At 32.9% G+C, this 17,621-nt stretch overlaps 1 long non-coding RNA gene across 1 annotated transcript in view; it reads right to left on the bottom strand.

Moving 5' to 3' along the window:
- Window positions 1-1,534: 1,534 nt before the first annotated feature.
- Window positions 1,535-17,621, bottom strand: part of LOC124994873 (uncharacterized) — a 51,241-nt gene continuing 35,154 nt past the window's right edge. Inside the window, exon 3 of the long non-coding RNA XR_007110565.1 lies at window positions 1,535-2,932. This is a non-coding gene — a long non-coding RNA (uncharacterized LOC124994873). The remainder of the gene's footprint in view (window positions 2,933-17,621) is intronic.

Raw genomic sequence — 17,621 nt, 5'->3', positions numbered from 1 at the left:
TATATTTTTGTTTTGTCTTTTTATATTAAAACTGATTTCCTTAGGACAATGTGAAATATACATCAGAGAGAGGACAACCAGATAACCAAGATATAATTAACTTTTAAGGATACAAAGATTCTGGAAGTATAAAAGAGGATCAGATAAGGCAAAGTGACTTTTCCTTAAAATGTTATGAAAAACACTATAATGGTATGAAAGATCAGACATATAAATATTCAGTTAATTTCAAAATCAATCTTCAGTTAGCTGCAGAAACATAAGACTGAGATATTCCTCAGAAAATATCACTACAAAATATTTTAATTACTGAGTTGGTTTTGGTGCAGCAACCAAAGTGATACCAACACTCATTTAATAGTGATGAACTAAACTTTCAATATGTATATTGGTTTTCAATTTAAAAATTACAGAGGCAGAACAGTGAAATATTTAAGAGATATAATATGAATTGAAATGAAATATGTCTGTCTTGTTAGATGCATAATCAAAATAATGTTAGATTTTATAGAGTTAAGGTTAATTCTTTTTACTATATTCAATATGCCTAAAACATTTCCTGGCACAAAATAAACACTAATTATTGTGAAATAATAAATAGTCAACTTTTATGTATATGCACACTCTTTGACTTTTTAAAATGTATCTTATCAGTTAAAACTTTTTCAAAACGTATTAGGCAGACAAGTAAGTATTGCCAATTCATTAATGATCAGTTTCAGGTAGAACTTGAAATTTAACATTGCTCTTTCCTATGTATCTATTTTAGAATTTTCTGTGTGATCTGAATCTACATAACCATTCTTACATGCCATCCCTTTAATTTTCCATAGAGCATATGGAATAAAGCTGCGCTTATCTCCTGGTACTTCTTTTTTAACTTAGCAAGATACAGCTCATCTCATCCTTGAAATTCTTATCTCTTGATTTATGGATTCTGAGGGGAAAAAGAATTTGAGTTCTTAAAAGTTTCATAGTTTTTTAACTTTATTTTTAAAAATTATAATTGATATGCCTTGTTTAAAAACAAGCTGAACATTTTGAATAATAATATGTAGTTACAAAAGGATGTATATATATGTGAAAATCTCAGCACAATCAAAGCAAGGTACATACCTAATATTCCCCCAAAATTTCCACTTCCCTCTTACTATTCCTTTCACATTCCCAGTCATTAATCTGCTTTCTGTCATTATGTATTAGTTTGCCTTTTCTAGAACTTTTAATTTATTATCTGGAGTCCTCTAATATCTTCAGGTTTTAATTTTTTTGTGTTTTATTCATTCCATCTTAACATTGAATGCTCCTTTTCATACTAGAACTAGTGTAACCTTTAATATTTGTCATCTTGACTTGAAAGTGTGAATAGAAAATAAGTTCAAAAGAAAAATGTATCACTTTTTAGGTCATGTATGAGAGGTGAATTAAAAGTAGATTCGTAAAGAAAAAAAAAAAGATACTAGAATATACCACTTGCAGAAATCAAAGTTAGAAATCCTCATTATATTGATGAAACAGTAGAGTCTGTGTTGAAGAAAATTTTTCTTTATTATGAAAATGAATTCATACAGGTTTCTGCTTTTCAATAAGATTGAGGTGAGATATACATATCAATCAGAGAACCCCTGGAGAGCACTACTGAAATTTTTGCAGTTAAGTTTCATTGATTCCATAACTTGCTAGTTTCTCTATATCCTAATGAATCAGGGAAGCCTCAGGAGATTTCCAAAATGCTGATCAACACGATTGTAAAGACTTTAAAGTTCTAAATTGTCTGATGTGTATCTTTCATAAAGAAATTTTAAAAACTTGTTATCCAACAGTGACTGTGTGTGCACGTGCACACACACAACACATTCATTGTCCTTTAGGTTTTGGAATAGCTCCAAATTATTTATGCCAAAGATGTAAACCCTATTTGACTAATGACACCTGTATGCAGCTAGGTCCTGATCCAAACAGGACACCTAATTATGAGAAATAAAGTGACCATGAAGTCAGAGTTCCTATCAAATGATTAGTGATGCAGACCAACAAATTGTTGTAAAGCTTGCTGGGACCAGTAATCATCTAACTGACAGAACTCACACACCCAGAATTAATCATCAGCAGAGAGAGTAAACATAGGATGTATGAACAAGTGACAGGGATTGGGACTTTACACTACTCACCACCTCATCTGTTAGCCTGTTACTCTTGGATGCTGACAGAAAATATGAGATTCTTACACAGAGAAAAAGGACTTTAGTATTCATTGCACAACTAGCAACATGAAATCTATGTTAGCACTGACATCCTTATCCCCACAAGTCCAGGAGGGCCTACGCAGAAGCAGCAGATGCAGACTGTGACTACATTCAGTATCACAGTGCAGAAATACTGATGGGGGTATTCAACTCTTTCAAAGCAAAGCCAGTTTCTGTTCAAGAAGAAATATTACCTCAGCTTTCAAGGGCTTTTGTTGTTATTGTTGTTGCAAAAGTAACCATGAGGAAAGCCACAAGCGAAGAGTGGTCATTGCCTTGCATTCTTGACATATCCAGGAGAACATTCCAGAGCGTGAGTGATTCATGGAAGATTTTATCTCCCTAAACCAGTTGTTCAGTACACTACATTATTTGTGTCAGGTCACGTTTACTCTCACTTGGGGAAGTTCTTTATGACTAGTTGATAAAGGGAGGGAAAAGGATGAGCTTGACTCATACCCAAACTGGTTGCCCTTTTGGATGCAGATTAAAAAATGAACTACTAGTCCAAAACGGCTTAATTTAGTTATGCATCTGAAAGAGCAGTCAGAAAAATCCACATAATGGGCACAATTCCAAGCAGTGCATGTGGTCATCCACTTGGTATATAAACAGAAGTGACATTAGGTAAGACTGTACACTGACTCATGATCAGTGATGAATGACTTGGCCCACAGATGAGTGACCTGAAAGAAAAAAAAAAATTAAATTTTAGCAACTAAGAGGTCTACAGATAAACATACACATGATCATGTGAAAAGTGCAGTAAACCTGATATTTGTATCACATGTTAACATCTATTATAGAACATTCAACACAGAAGAAACCCAAGTCAATACAGTGACTTGACTAACTGATGTTAGACAACTTCTGTCATTCTTTCCCCACTCACAGAGTACAATGTGTTCTGAAACAAGGTAGACATGGGAGTAGGGATGGAAAATATTTGTGGGTGAAAGATCATGGGTTCATGCAACCAAGGTTAAATGGTGTCCTCCTTTCCCTCCATCAGCATGGCTACATGGAGTCCCATTTTCCATCTATCAACATGGATAAATGTTCAGCACTACCTGACTATAAGTGGTTTTCAGTGATTATTTGCATGGAGGAGATAATGATTTATCTTGTGTGAGTGACACATATTTGGCATATCATTTTTCCTACAGAACCTCAGCTAGCACTCTGAGGTGCAAATGTTTGCTCCAGTAGCATGAGATTTCTCAGAAAACAGGAACAAACAAAAGAACCCAATACACAGGAAAAGAGTTGTTGCAGGAAACAGACAAGGAATCAATTGACTTTGTAATATCATATACTACTTGGAAAATTCCAGCCTCATAATGATATAATGACCTTTTGGAAGTTCAGTTAATAGGCAAGCATGTACATAAGTGTCAATGAAGTTGTATTGTCTTCATCAAGTATATGTTATCTGTCTTAAAAAAAGAAAAGGCACTTTATATGGATTGCTCCAGGAATATAGTTTGATTAGGAGTAACCCAGGTTCCAAAATACCCAGGACCCATTTGGAGGATATGTGTTCCATCTTCCCATAAATCATAATCTTATGGCTTAGTATACTTGGTTCTTAAAGAGATAACCAATCAACCATCTCTAGTCACTGAACTTTGAGCTACTGTCTCTACCTGGTCATTCTAGGAACCTCATTGTACCAAAAAATTAGCAGTCAGTGGACAGGGTGATTTCCTGGTAGAATTTCAGGAAGTAGGTAATGAAGTTGCTATTAAATAATGGGGACAGAAAAAAATGCATCTGAAACACAATTGATCCACTGAGGCATCTGTTGATTCTGCCTTATCTAATTTTGATGAAATAAAGTCCAACAAAATCAACCTGAGGAAGCTTGATGACCAGGAATTTAAACATTTTAGGGATGGACCAAAAGGGTGTACCACTAAGAGCTACTTGGTTACAAACATGTGCTTGGAGTGATGGCTAATCTACATCAACTTGATTGGATTAAGAGATGCCTAGAATTCAAAGATTTATGGATTTACTGAGAAGGATGTTTCCAGAGTTGATTGGCATGTGGGATAGCAAACTAAGGGGAGGACCACCCTGAATGTGAATGGTGCAGTACAATAGGCCCAGATGGAACAAAAGGACAAAGAAGGAGGAAGCTCCCAAAGATGCAAGATCTATTCTTCAGCAGGTTTGTCCATTGCTTCCTCCACTCCCTGGCCAAGGACATTGTTCCAGCTTCCAATATTGACTGTGATTAATGATCCTTCAGGAGTTCTCAGGTCTTCCGTCTTGGACTGGGGCTGCATCGTTGGTCTCTCTGGTTCTAAAGCTCCAGTTTCTTGCCATGAGCAGCTATTGGCTTCTTTGTTTCGCCAGCCTTCAGACGACCACTGAAACTATCCAGCTGATCATGTAAATCAATATAATAAATAATCATATATTTTCCTACACTGTTGGTTCTGTTCTTCTTCTAGAGAAACCTAACTGATATGGTTGGTATAAACACAAGTAACATATGGCCACTGTGTATTGACTGACCCCTTAATTGTTTACTACTTTACTGCTGCCTAAGACCTATTAGTTCAAAGACCATTAGGGCAAATACAATTTTTTCAACATCAAATTGTTTTAAAAATAGCCCCCAAACAAGCAGATTTTGTATCACTGAGAGCCTACTGATTTGAATATCCCAGGAAAGCTCACATAGCAGCTATTGCCCATTAATGAGTTAAGGTCTCAAAGTGCTGCACCTGCTATTTAGAGCTCTCTGACCAAAAGACAGGGAGTTCAGGATTACCCTACTGCATGACATTATCTAGATACATAATCCCTTTATTCCATTTTTATCTCCACCGTTTTCCTACCTTCTGGAACATGGTGCCCACATTGTAAGCATCTGGACTATTTCATCCTTTAACAATTTGTTTTCTTGTGCAAATTTGCCAAGCACAGCCTCTTATGGTCCTTTGAAAATGAAGCATTCCCCAGTCCTTCAAACTGGAACCACATACAGTGCTAAACTCCAAACAAAAAGAGGATCACTTAGATGGCATAGCTTTATGCTTAGAGGGAAGATTCACCACTGTTAATCCAGAAGGCAGAGCTTTAAATCAGAGGATTAAAGTCAGATGATGATGATAGTGATGATTCTGCTTCTTTCTCTTCCTCTTCTTCTTCTTCCTCTGAATTCTTTATGAGTGATATTTCTTTAACAAAACCAAATACATAATGCAATCAATTTAATAACCAAAATATAGCATATATGAATATGTCACAATAAGTGTCATTATTATGTATAGTTGTGATGCAGTAATAAAAACACAGTAATCGAGAAGAGTGCTGGTTGCCATGGCACAGCTCTGTAATCCCAGTGGCTCATGAGGCTGAGGCAGGAGGATCATGATTTCAAAGCCAGCCCCAGCAAACGTGAGGTACTAATCATCTCAGTGAGACCGTGTCTCTAAATAACATACAAAATAGGGCTGAGGAGGTGGTTCAGTGGTTGAGTGTCCCTGAGTTCAATTCCTGATGCAAAAAAAAAAAAAAAAAAAAAAAAAAAAAAAAAATTAAAAATAGTACAGAGGATCATTCTCAGACTTAAAACCTAAGCTAATTTTCTCAATTTCAGACTTCTTTGAATCTGGTGAACCATTTCTTTCTTTCAGTCTCTGTTTTGGGGAAGAGGGATGTCTATCATCTCTAGGTCTCAACATTGTATTTTGGAAGCAGATAGCTTCTTTTCTGATATCATAGGTCTATAGGTAGGTAATAATTCTCACCATACTGGATCATATCCAGAGAATTACCCATACTTAATTCAGATGGTTTAGATAATGTGATTTGGATTTTAAAAGTTATTTTTAGGTGAGATTTTTTTAGTTAGAGTTGATGCTGGAATTTTTTAAGTTTTAAGAAATTGTGAGGTGAATATATTTTGCATATTTTGTTATAAATTAAAGGGATGGATACAGAAAGCCGAATACATGCAGTTGTTTGAAAAGCATCCTCCCAAAATACATGTCCATTTGGATATAGAATTTTACAGACATGATTATGAGAAACAGCAAATTGAGATCATACTGTTAGATTAAGCTGGGCCCTAACTAAGTTCGTAAAAGATATCCTCACACAGAAAAGGAGACACAGAAACACAAGGAAGAAAATCATGTGAAGGTAGACACAGAGATTAGAATTAAGTTCCACAGACCAAGAAATTTCAGAAGTCACTAAGATGTAGAGGAGGTGAAAGAAGGATTTTCCCTTGTGATCCTTTATAGGAAACCTAATTCTACCAACATCATTATTACTGACTTCTGGCCTCTACAACTTTGAGAGTAAGTGCCTGTTATTTTGAGCCATTAAATTTGCGGTTTTGTGCTATTATAACTCTAAGTAACTAATGCAGGTCCACAGAAAGGCAAAGTAAGGATTAGGGAAATTTCCATGTTTGTCACAGAGAGGTGATGGATCTTGTTTGCTCTCTTTAAATCAGTTGCAGAGAACAATGGTAGTTTTTTGATATTAATGTCACACTTTTAAGTCCACTCAGTACCTAGGAAACAGTTAATGGGTTTAAGGACTGCAAGGGAAGACCTTAGTGAAAGATATTATGCCCAACCCTGATTTCCTTTTTAGTACTGAAATAATCTTGGCTTCAATTTAAGACCATTGTGAAAACCACCTCAGGTATTGAACTCTTCAAAAGATAGAAAAGCTAGATTTAAATTTTCTTAGACTACTTTTAATAGTCATACATTTTTTTCTTTGAACTAATCCATATAGAAACTTGTGTTCTATGATTTTAATATCATTTCATGCAATTTTAATAATTTAAAAATTTTAGTAGAAAACAATTAAGACATTATTCATAATGCAATTATGAATACATTTATGAATAATGGCAGTATTTATAAACTTTTCTTTTCCCCTACTGATGGTGGAATATATAGAGAATGTTCTGATTTTGAACCGTTACTTCTTAGTAGTGCACCTAAGAAGCAGTAGTCCTATTCACTGCAGTCCTCTTTCTAAATACTTGTCTATTGTCCAATATGTGGCCTTTGGGAAATTATGGAGCCATTGAGGTAATGTTTAATTTTCAGCTGTGACATTAAGAATTTCAAGTATTTCAGGAGAGGTTCTCTAGGTTTGTTTGGAAGAAGGAAGACAAACAAACTCCTATTTTTTTAGCATAATATTCTATAATCTTTCTCTCTGTGGATTCCTGCCTGCTCCCCAGGAAAATAGTCTGTGTTAGTCTTAATGCCTGTTGGATCTTTCATTGTCATAAATTAATTGGACAGCCTATTTTGAGTATTTTATAGAAACTATCATAAAATATCCCATGCCACTATTAAATTTATATTTTAGTGGTAAATTCATAAGTTTATGTGTTAAAACATAACAATCAAAACAAAGACACGTTTGGTAAAATATAGGTATTTCTAACATTGAAGAACAGTCTTAACTATATATTTGTAAATGGATATGATATTTCTCTATTTTAAACAATTTTATACAAAAATATAGTCTCTGAGGAAAATACTGTGTTGTCTTTGGACTAAATCATAGGTTGAATTCCCCTAAGAGATCATCTGGATCACTGAAGCTTTAAAATGTAGGCAAATTCCCTAAAAAGAATTTGGGGTCCCTAGAGTTTTAGAAATGATTTTTTAAAGGATTTTATTTAACTGTTTTCTGAATATACACCAACACATGGTAATAATAATAATTTAATTTTTATATATAATTTCACTTTGAGTAAAACTTTGTGATAAACTAAAAAGAAACAACTGGAAATATTTGCACTTGTGATTTTAGATCTGAATTCCATGCCACATTCAATGGCAGATAACAAGAGAACTAATTATTATATACATTTAGAATAAAGATCAGAATATATTGTTCTAGATATTAGAAGACTATTGCATATCCCTCACTGTAGTCACAACTGAAAAGGATATGGGGGTTACTATCAAGTCAATTTTCTCACAAAGATGAAGAACACAAGTTATTGAATAGATGAACTCATTCTGTGAGTTAATAAAAAATATATATAACATGATCAAACTACTAATATTTCATTATCTGCTTTTAATGTTGTTTTAATTAACCTTTTGTTAATACTCAGTTAATCTCTATCAGAAATTTAATTCAAAGATTGGGTTTAGGTTCTTATAACCCAATCATTTCACCTCTAAGCCTTCTTAAATTGTCTTACACATGAGTTTTTGGGGACATCTCAAATCCAAACCATAACAAATGTACATGTTAAGGACAATAAAACTTATTATGACCATTAAAAATGATAACCTATGTAAAATAATTAGTTCAGTACCTGACACACATGTAGATGTGGAAATTGTCTTAAATTAGTTACAATCAACTTCTTATGAAATATCTGGCAGGCAAAATGACTAAGGACTTGAAAACTTTGATGATATGCAAGGCTTATAAAGGTTGTGAAATTTTCAAGAAGAGTTCAGAATAATTAAAAGTTTTTAAGTTCATAGTGATATTTTTCCTAAAATATAAACTTATTGTTTAAAAATATATTTTAGGTAAAAAAAAAAAATTAAAGATGACCTTACCATGGAAAATAATTTTATACCAGAGAACTGACATAAAAGTCTAGCTATGGAGACAAAGTGGAAAATGATGAAAAATATGGGCTACATTTTATTCAACAGGGAACCAAAACAATACACTTAAAATGCCTATTGGCTATGAGTCATGACAAACTGCTTCCCCATCCATGAATCAGTTTTAATGTATGTGGTTTACAACACCATGTAATACAGTGCATACTTCTGAAACCCACTTACCTTGTGAGTTTTAAAAATGTTAATTTATGACTCATTCAGACTAATTCATGAAACTTACACTTATCCCATCTTACATTAAAATAAACCTTACATGTATGTGGTTTTAATTTTCACTTACTTTCTTGTTTCTGATGCATTAATAAAGCTACTGTGGCAGTTATTTTCAACTGAAGATCTGTAATATAACAAAACTCTCTTTTGCTCAACCAATTCTAACTGAATTGGATGGAGGAAATAAAAACATATTCATACTATGAAAACATCGTCTCAGCAATTTCTCTGAAGTCAGGTGGAATGAATCTACCAAATGAAAGAATGTGAGCCACAGCTGCTGCCCCAAATTGATCTATTTAGTAGAACATATCTGTTTAATTTTTCATGATGGATCATGACACAAAAAACATCTTGACATGAACTGAACTTGACATTTGCCAAATTAATTTCTCATTTTCTCTCCAGAAACAAGAAATGTTGTTAATTTGCAGCATATTCACATCATACACTAACATTTATGTAATTATATAACATATGGCAAATGATAAAAAAGGTCTATGGGACATTGTATTAAAATGGTTATTAATTCAAATAAGACTTAACTATTCAATTTCATCTTGGTACCTGTATTTGTGATTCTAGCAAAATACATGGTTTTGAGTATTTTAATTATTCTTACTTTTTTATTTATCTAACTCATCAGTAAGTTTGTTAAATTTTATCAACACACAAATAAATTCTTATATTTCCATATTTAATGAAAGTATAAAGGTGAACAGTAAAAAATAATATAATTAAAATACTTTTAGAATATTTTGGTTTTAGTTTAAAAACATGTTACTAGATAAGAAATACAAAGGCATTAGACCAGTTTTTATTCAATTTTGTTTGAGGACTGGGATAAGTGTTAATTCAAAACTGAATTATATTGGTAATTGCTAAGAATGAAGTAAAACAGACATCTTTGCATAACTTTTTAAAGAAAGATATTATATCCAATGTTCCATTAAAAATGTAATTCTGGGTGTTATGTGGTTTAAAGATACAAATAAGTATGAAATAAGAGGAAATAAGTGTGTGATTTTTTTAGGTGGGAAATGATATTCTATCTATGGATTTTACTGAAAATACAAATATTTTATAGAAAGAGTGAGGAAATTGAAGAGTTAAATTTTAAACAAGTGATTTTCAGATACTGAAATTTGAATTTTCAAAGTTAAAAAAGCCATGTGTTCAGTTAGTATGATTCTCAAGGGAAAAAAGTATGAGAATACTATACTGCATGGTTTCAGTAACTGAGAGTAGGTAGGATTACTTAGGTAGAAATAATGCCTCTTTATTTTATTCTGGGTGACACAGTCTCTCAGATTTTCCATTAGCAATTTTGAAGCTGTCCATTTCAGATACCTGAAATTACATGCACTAATACGCATCCTGTAACAGTGTTTTATTGGGTGGTGGGTATTTTGATCAAGTTAAACCAAAGAATTTCCATGCCCAAATACACTGTTTCCAAGAGATTATACTTGAAGATACACTGTCGCAAAAAAGTGTGTTGCTTCTTATCTACTTTATCTTATGGGTTTGACTCTAAATAACCTAAAATTTAGTTTGAGGTAAAGTAATGCAAATGAAAAGAATATCATTTGGCCATATCAAAATATCTTATTTCTCTTTCAGACAATAAATAAGTAGGTTTTAACAGGCCAAGTGTTCAGAGTTTGGATCTGAAGTTTTCTCTAAAAGTTTATATGCTAAAGCCTTGGATTCCATTCTATGGTGTTACAGAAAACTGGTGGGGTCCAGTGGAATAAGTTAGGTCATTGGGAGCATGCCCTTTCAGGGTATATTGGGACTCTGGCCCTTTCCTTTATCCCTCCTGTCCACATTGCAATAAGCAACTTTGTTTTACCGTGATGTTTGACTCACCACAAGCTCCAAGGCAAGGGAGCAAAATAACCACATTCTGGAACCTCTGAAACTGTGAGTCAAAATACATCTTTCCTCTTTTTAAGTTGATTATCTCAGGCATTTTGTCCAGCAATGGAAAGCTAATGCACATAACTTTTTCTATAAAACAAGTCTAAACTGTGGAAAATTATTTACAAAGAAAGTTATGTGTTAGCATTTGTAAATAAAGAAAAAAGAACTGAGCCAAAAACAGAAAAGAAATACACTCATGAAGAAGAGATTGAGATTTATGTTTATGAGAATTCCTATTTGAGAGTGTTTCCTAAACTACTGATGTCAGAGAGAGTTGTATATTCAAGCAGAATGTCATGGTTTTATTCCAAGTATAGAAAAATATAGTAGTTTGAATTGCAACCAAAGCTGAAAGGTAAAGATAAAAATCATAAAAGAAAGAAGCTAAGATGGAAAAGCAAAAGTATTACGTAAGTTACCCAAATCCTTGACTAACTTTATAAACTATACATTTAGAGAGAATCCAAGGAGTCGGTAGACATCTTGAACTAAATGAAGATTGTGTCTGCTGTCCACTGAGAGGGATAATTTAATTTTGAATTTAAATCTAGCCAAGATAAAAACTTATTAGCATGGAAATCAACACAATACAGGAAAAGATGACCGAACATGTTATTAATCACAATATCATGGTTAAAAATAAAATTAAAAAATAATAGGCTTGGAAAAAATGGGAATATTAATGTATCTTAAGCAACCTAGAGTTAAAATTAAGCATTGTCTTGCAATGTTAAAATTACAAGACAGGAATATTAGAGTATTAGAATATTAGACAAGAATATTAGAGTATATCAAATGTGTATTCAACCACTTGAAAATAAATATGACTGTAATTAATGAATAATAGGAAATATTAGCAATGAAAAAACTAATCATATAACTTATTAAAGACACAGAGCAGAGGACAGAAAGAATGCTTCTGAGTATTCCAGAATAGGACTGATAATAGAACAGAAAAAATATCTGAGCCAAATATTGACTATTTCTCAAATTTGACTTAAAATATTTTAGTTTATAGATCTAAGAATCTTAGCCCAACTCAAGGAGGAAAAACCACAAGTGAAAAAATATACCTGAGTTAATCATAGTCTAATTACTCAAAGCAGAAAAATCAATAAACTTTTTTACATTGCCAAGAAGAAGTGTGTGTGTACATGTTTGTGTGAATACACACACACAAGCACATGCACGAATACACATTCTACATAAAGGAATAGTCATACCAAGGAGCCTGACTTCTAATCAGAACAATGGGTGTTAGAAATTAAAAATATTAAAATAGTCTATTCCTAAACTACAAGGAAAAACCTCAGCATTATATATCCAATAAAATGACTTTGCAAAGATAAAGATAAAATACAAACATTGTCGTGTAACTCTTAACAGTAAAAATTATTCCTGGCAGATTTGTACACTGTAAGTTACTTATAAGGAAGTTTTTCAGGCAGAAGAAAAAAATAGGTGAAAATTCAAATCTTTGAGAGTAAAGAAGAGCAGTTGTTGTGACAAATTAAAAATCACTATACCACATTGTTATTTTTATAATGTATGTGAATATGATACTAATATATATGACAATAACTACACAAAAGACAGGATGTTAAAGGAAATTGTATTACTAAAAGTTTCTTAAATTTTAAGTGAAGTAGGTAGTAAAATACTCAATAGATTAACACTGCATAGAATATGCCTAAATTAATCACAGAAAATAAAGTATGTACATATGGCTTAAAATTTAACAGAGTAGTTAAGATGCAATATCTCTTATTTATCTAGAAGAAAAAGAGAAGGAGCAACAGAGGAACAGAATTTTAAAAATGGAAAACAACAAAAAACAGTGAATCTAAAACCATCTCTGTCAATAATAATATTAAATTTAAATGCATTAAACTTTCTAAATAAGATAAAGGACCTAAGTTGGGGAAAGGCAACTTCTACATTCAATTTAGTGTGAATATCATTGTCAGTTCTCATTATTCACTGAAATATCTTTCATTCTTCTTATGGTGTTCATTGTTAAAAATGAGTAATACTGCAGAACTTATTTCGTAGGATGAGTTTGTGAATTATGTTAATGCATGGAAAACTTGATGAAAACCTTGTGGCAGATATCAAATAATTAATATTTGCTATTATTATTAAAATAATATATTATTCAGGTTTATTCAGAGAAACAGAACATATATATATATGCACATCTTATTGACACATCATATTACATATATATACATATATATGTGTGTGGGTGTGTGTGTATATATATATATATATATATAGAGAGAGAGAGAGAGAGAGAGAGAGAGAGAGAGAGAGAGAGAGAAATGAAGAGCAATTTCAGCTTTTTCACTTCTGTGACCAAAAGAACTGAGGAGAACAATTTTAGAGGAGAAAGTTTTTATTTTAGGGTTTAAAGTTTGAGGTCTCAGTCCATACATGACTGACTCCATTCCTCAAGCTCCAAGGGAAGGCAGAACTTCATGGCAGAAGAATGTGGCAAAGGAAAGCAGCTGGGAACATGGCACCAGGAAGCAGAGAGAGCTCTGCTCAACAAGAACAAAATACATACTCCTAAGGTATGCCTGTAGGAACCTACCAGCCACATCCTACCTGCCTACAGTTAACATCCAATTAATCCTTATCAGGGTATTAATACCCTGATTCAGTTAAGGCTCTCATAACCCAATTACTTCACCTCTAAACTTTCTTGAATTGTCTCACACATGAGTTTTTGAGGACATTGTGTATCTAAACCATAACGGGAATGGGAAGAAATCTGCTTTAAGGAATTGAGTCACACAATTATGGAGGCTGGAATTCTAAAATGTGCAAGCTAGACAGGTTGGAGATTGAGTAGGGAACCAATGTTTCAGTTGAAGTATAAAGAAATTCAGCAAGCAGAGTTTCCACCTTCTGGAGTGAGGTCAGTCATTATTCCATTATAGTCTTTACCTGATTTAATTATGCCAATTTGCATTGTAGAAAACTATCTATTTTACTAAACATTCACTCACTTAAATTTTAATCTCCTCCAGAAAACACTCTGTGTGACCACACTACCCAGTTATGTGTACAAAAATAAATAAATAAATAAATAAATTATCACAACTATACACTATTTCTTTTGTTGAAGTAGTTTTTCTTTGTAAGGAAAAGTTTCCATCTTTTGCATTTGTCCTATTTGAATATGAAGAAGCATTTGAAGCATCTAACTCTCCTATAAATAGGGATAGAGAAAAAACAAAATTCTTTATTTCAATACATTAATTTGTCTGTTCAGTTGTTTAACCCATGAGAATTACTCTTAGTTTTTATATTTTTATTAGAGTTTAATAGTCATACAAAGTATTTGGGTTCATGTCTACATAATCATACATGAATGGAATTCTACTTCAGTTAGTAATTTCCCACTTTTCCCTAACTCCCTACTCTCCCATGTTCTTCTTCCAAAGAAACCACCAGAATTATTCTACACCATGTACAAAATTGGTTTTATATTTTTCAATTCAAGTGTCATACTGAATATATTTGCCAATTGTAATGTTATAACTGACATTATTTTTTGTTTGAAATGCTGAAATATACTGGCAGGATGCCACTATGCACAGGGGCTAAGTCTTTGTTCTTTTTAACACAGTGATGCATATGTCAGATGTCAGAAGGAAGGATAATTGTATTGGATTTAAAAAAAAAAACATTATACATAATATCTCAAATGACCGTTTGGAAAATGTAACAAATTCATATTAAGATTAGAACAAGAAATCAAAATCATAATTTTTCAAAATTATAAAGTATACAAAATTTAATAATAGTTTAAGTTTAGTAGATGAAGTATTCTAAGTTACATTATATTTAAATTAAGAAAAATAATTGTCAGTATAAATATAAACATCACATTCTTGTCACTCAAATATTTGAAGACATTATTATTACATTTAAAAGGAAAATGACTTTAAGATGTCTTAAGTTTAAGTAAAATAATCTATGCCTAATTAAATGTAAAGCTAGCTTCTCCCAAATATTATAAAGTGAACCTCTTTCAATATTAATTTTCATGGTCCTTAGAGTTTTGTTTTGAGCAAGTTGAATTGAACTTTTTTTCCATCATTGCTTAACAGACTTTGTTTTGAATCTTACTTAACAATCTTGCCTGAAGCCATGTAACTTTAAAGCTTGATTGCAACAAGAAGTATTTAGTTTGCAGGATATGATGGAAGAAAACAAGCTGTTAGCTTGGAGGCAAGAATTTTCAAAGAGCCTAATTAGTAGAACTGAAAGTTGTGTTTTAGCTTCAAAAACTAACAGTACCAAATTATTAGCTTTGAGTTGAAAAATTTAAGATGAACTCTTGAACTCTCCTGTATTAATGAAACATTTTTAAATATTAGATAATTATTCACTCTATATTCATTACATATACAAAATATTGTATATATGATTTTATATATATTTATATACATTATATACTACATTATATACTACTATAATACATCACAGTTATAAGATAGATAACTTCATGCATGTAATCTGGCTACTGGTTATATATATATATATATTTTATAATATATATTATTATATATATTATATTATTAATATATATAATATATATTGTATTATTTATTATATATATTATTTATTATATATATTATTTTTTGGTACCAGGGATTGAACTCTGAGGTGCTTAACTAATGAGTCACATTCCCCAGTCCCTTTTTCTTTTTATTTTGATACAGGGTCTCTCTAAATTGCTTAGGGCCTCACTAAACTGATGAGGCTGGCTTTGAACTTGGGATCCTGATGCCTCGGTCTCTTGAGCTGCTGGGATTACAAGTGTGTGCTACCATGCCAGGCTATTGTTTATTTTTTGTGTTAGATATTATATTTTGGACTTTAGCCATATTCATATTTAATAAATGGTAAGAGAAAAAAAAATTGAAGAATCCACTAAACAATAAAACACAATTTTTTCTGTATACATATACTATATCACCTTTCTTCAGCTTAAATTGTATTCAAGAATGCTTATAGTGATCCTTTGTCAATCAGCAAGATCTTGAAAAAAAATTGATGATCTTTCACTAGCCACCTGTATAAAGGTACTATTACTATGTCCTTTTTTACTTTTCCCTCCCTTCTTGTTTTAGTCAGCTTTTTTGATTTTGTGTTCAAAAGACCTGACAAGAACAATAGAGAAGGAAAAGTTTATTTGGGGGCTCACAGTTTCAGAGATCTCAGTCTATAGATAGCCAGCTCCATTCCTTGGGGCTCCAGGGAGGCAGAACATCATGGTGGAAGAGTGTGGAGGAAATTAGATGGAGACATAGTACCAGGAAACAGAGAAAGACTCTACTTGCCAGATATACAATATATACCCCAACAGCTCACCCACAATGACTTACCTCTTCTAGCCACACTCTACCTGCCTTCCATTACCACTCAGTTAATCCCTATCAGAGGGTTAATTCACTGATTATGTTAAGGCTCCCTGTTATGATTTAGATGTGAGGTGTCTCCCAGAAGCTCACATGTGAGACAATGCAAGGTTCAGAGGTGAAATGATTGGGTTGTAAGAGTCTTAACCCAATCAATGAATTAATCCCTGATGGGATTAATTGAAGTTCTAGGGTGTGACTAGAGGAGACTGGAATTGGGGTGTGGCTTTGGGGTATATATTTTGTATCTGGATAGTAGACACTTTCTCTGCTTCCTGATGATGCCAGCTGCTTTCCCCTCCATTCTCTTCCACCATGAGATTCTGCTTCACCTTGAGCCCTGAGGAATGCAGCCGACCTTCTATGGACTAAGACCTCTGACACCGTGAGCTCTCAAATAAATCTTTCCTCCTCTATAATTGTGCTGGTCAGATCATTTAGTCACAGCAGTGAAAATGTTGACTAAAACTCCCTTAAGTCAATCACTTCACCTATAAATCTTGCATTTTCTCACACATGAGTTTTAGAGGGACATCTCATATCTCAAGCATAACATTTCTCTACTTCCCATCACCAGCTCAAGAGGACATAAATATCATTTTTTGAGCTTGGGAGCAAAAACCTTGGTTATCATGCAAGGTTGGAGTTCTACATAACTTAATAAGAGAAGTATTTCTATATCAGATCTGTCACAGTGCTTCGTCTTTAATGAGGGATTTGAGAAGAAAGTCAGGAGACATTGGCAGCCAAGAAAGTAGATCCACACAGAGAGGAACAGAGAGAAATAGTGCAAAATGGAGCACTCTTTGCCCTACTCCTTATTTAGGTGCTTGGTTTCATCTCAGGATGGAATGTTAAACAATGAAGGATGCCAACTGAAGCAGAGGCTCTCACTGTCTATGTTCTTTTGGTCCTCATGATTTCTCTGCACACTGGCCTGACTTACCAACTGCCAGCATCTGCATTTCATCACCAGGAAATTTTCTTTTACTGGCAAAGTCTATTTTTCTTATTTGGACTAGTAGTCAAATATTGATGAACTTTTCATGACCAGGAGGAAGTCCTTAAATACTGCAAATGGGCCTTAGTGTCCTGCAGAACTCGGTCATTTACATACAGTAGTAACTTTGTTAAAAACTGACTTTAAGAATTTCTCT

This window comes from Sciurus carolinensis, chromosome 10 (assembly GCF_902686445.1).
Source record: "Sciurus carolinensis chromosome 10, mSciCar1.2, whole genome shotgun sequence".
NCBI classification, from domain to species: Eukaryota; Metazoa; Chordata; class Mammalia; order Rodentia; family Sciuridae; genus Sciurus; species Sciurus carolinensis.
Note: the sequence above shows the minus strand (reverse complement) of the source record. Positions and strands in the feature narration are given on the sequence as shown.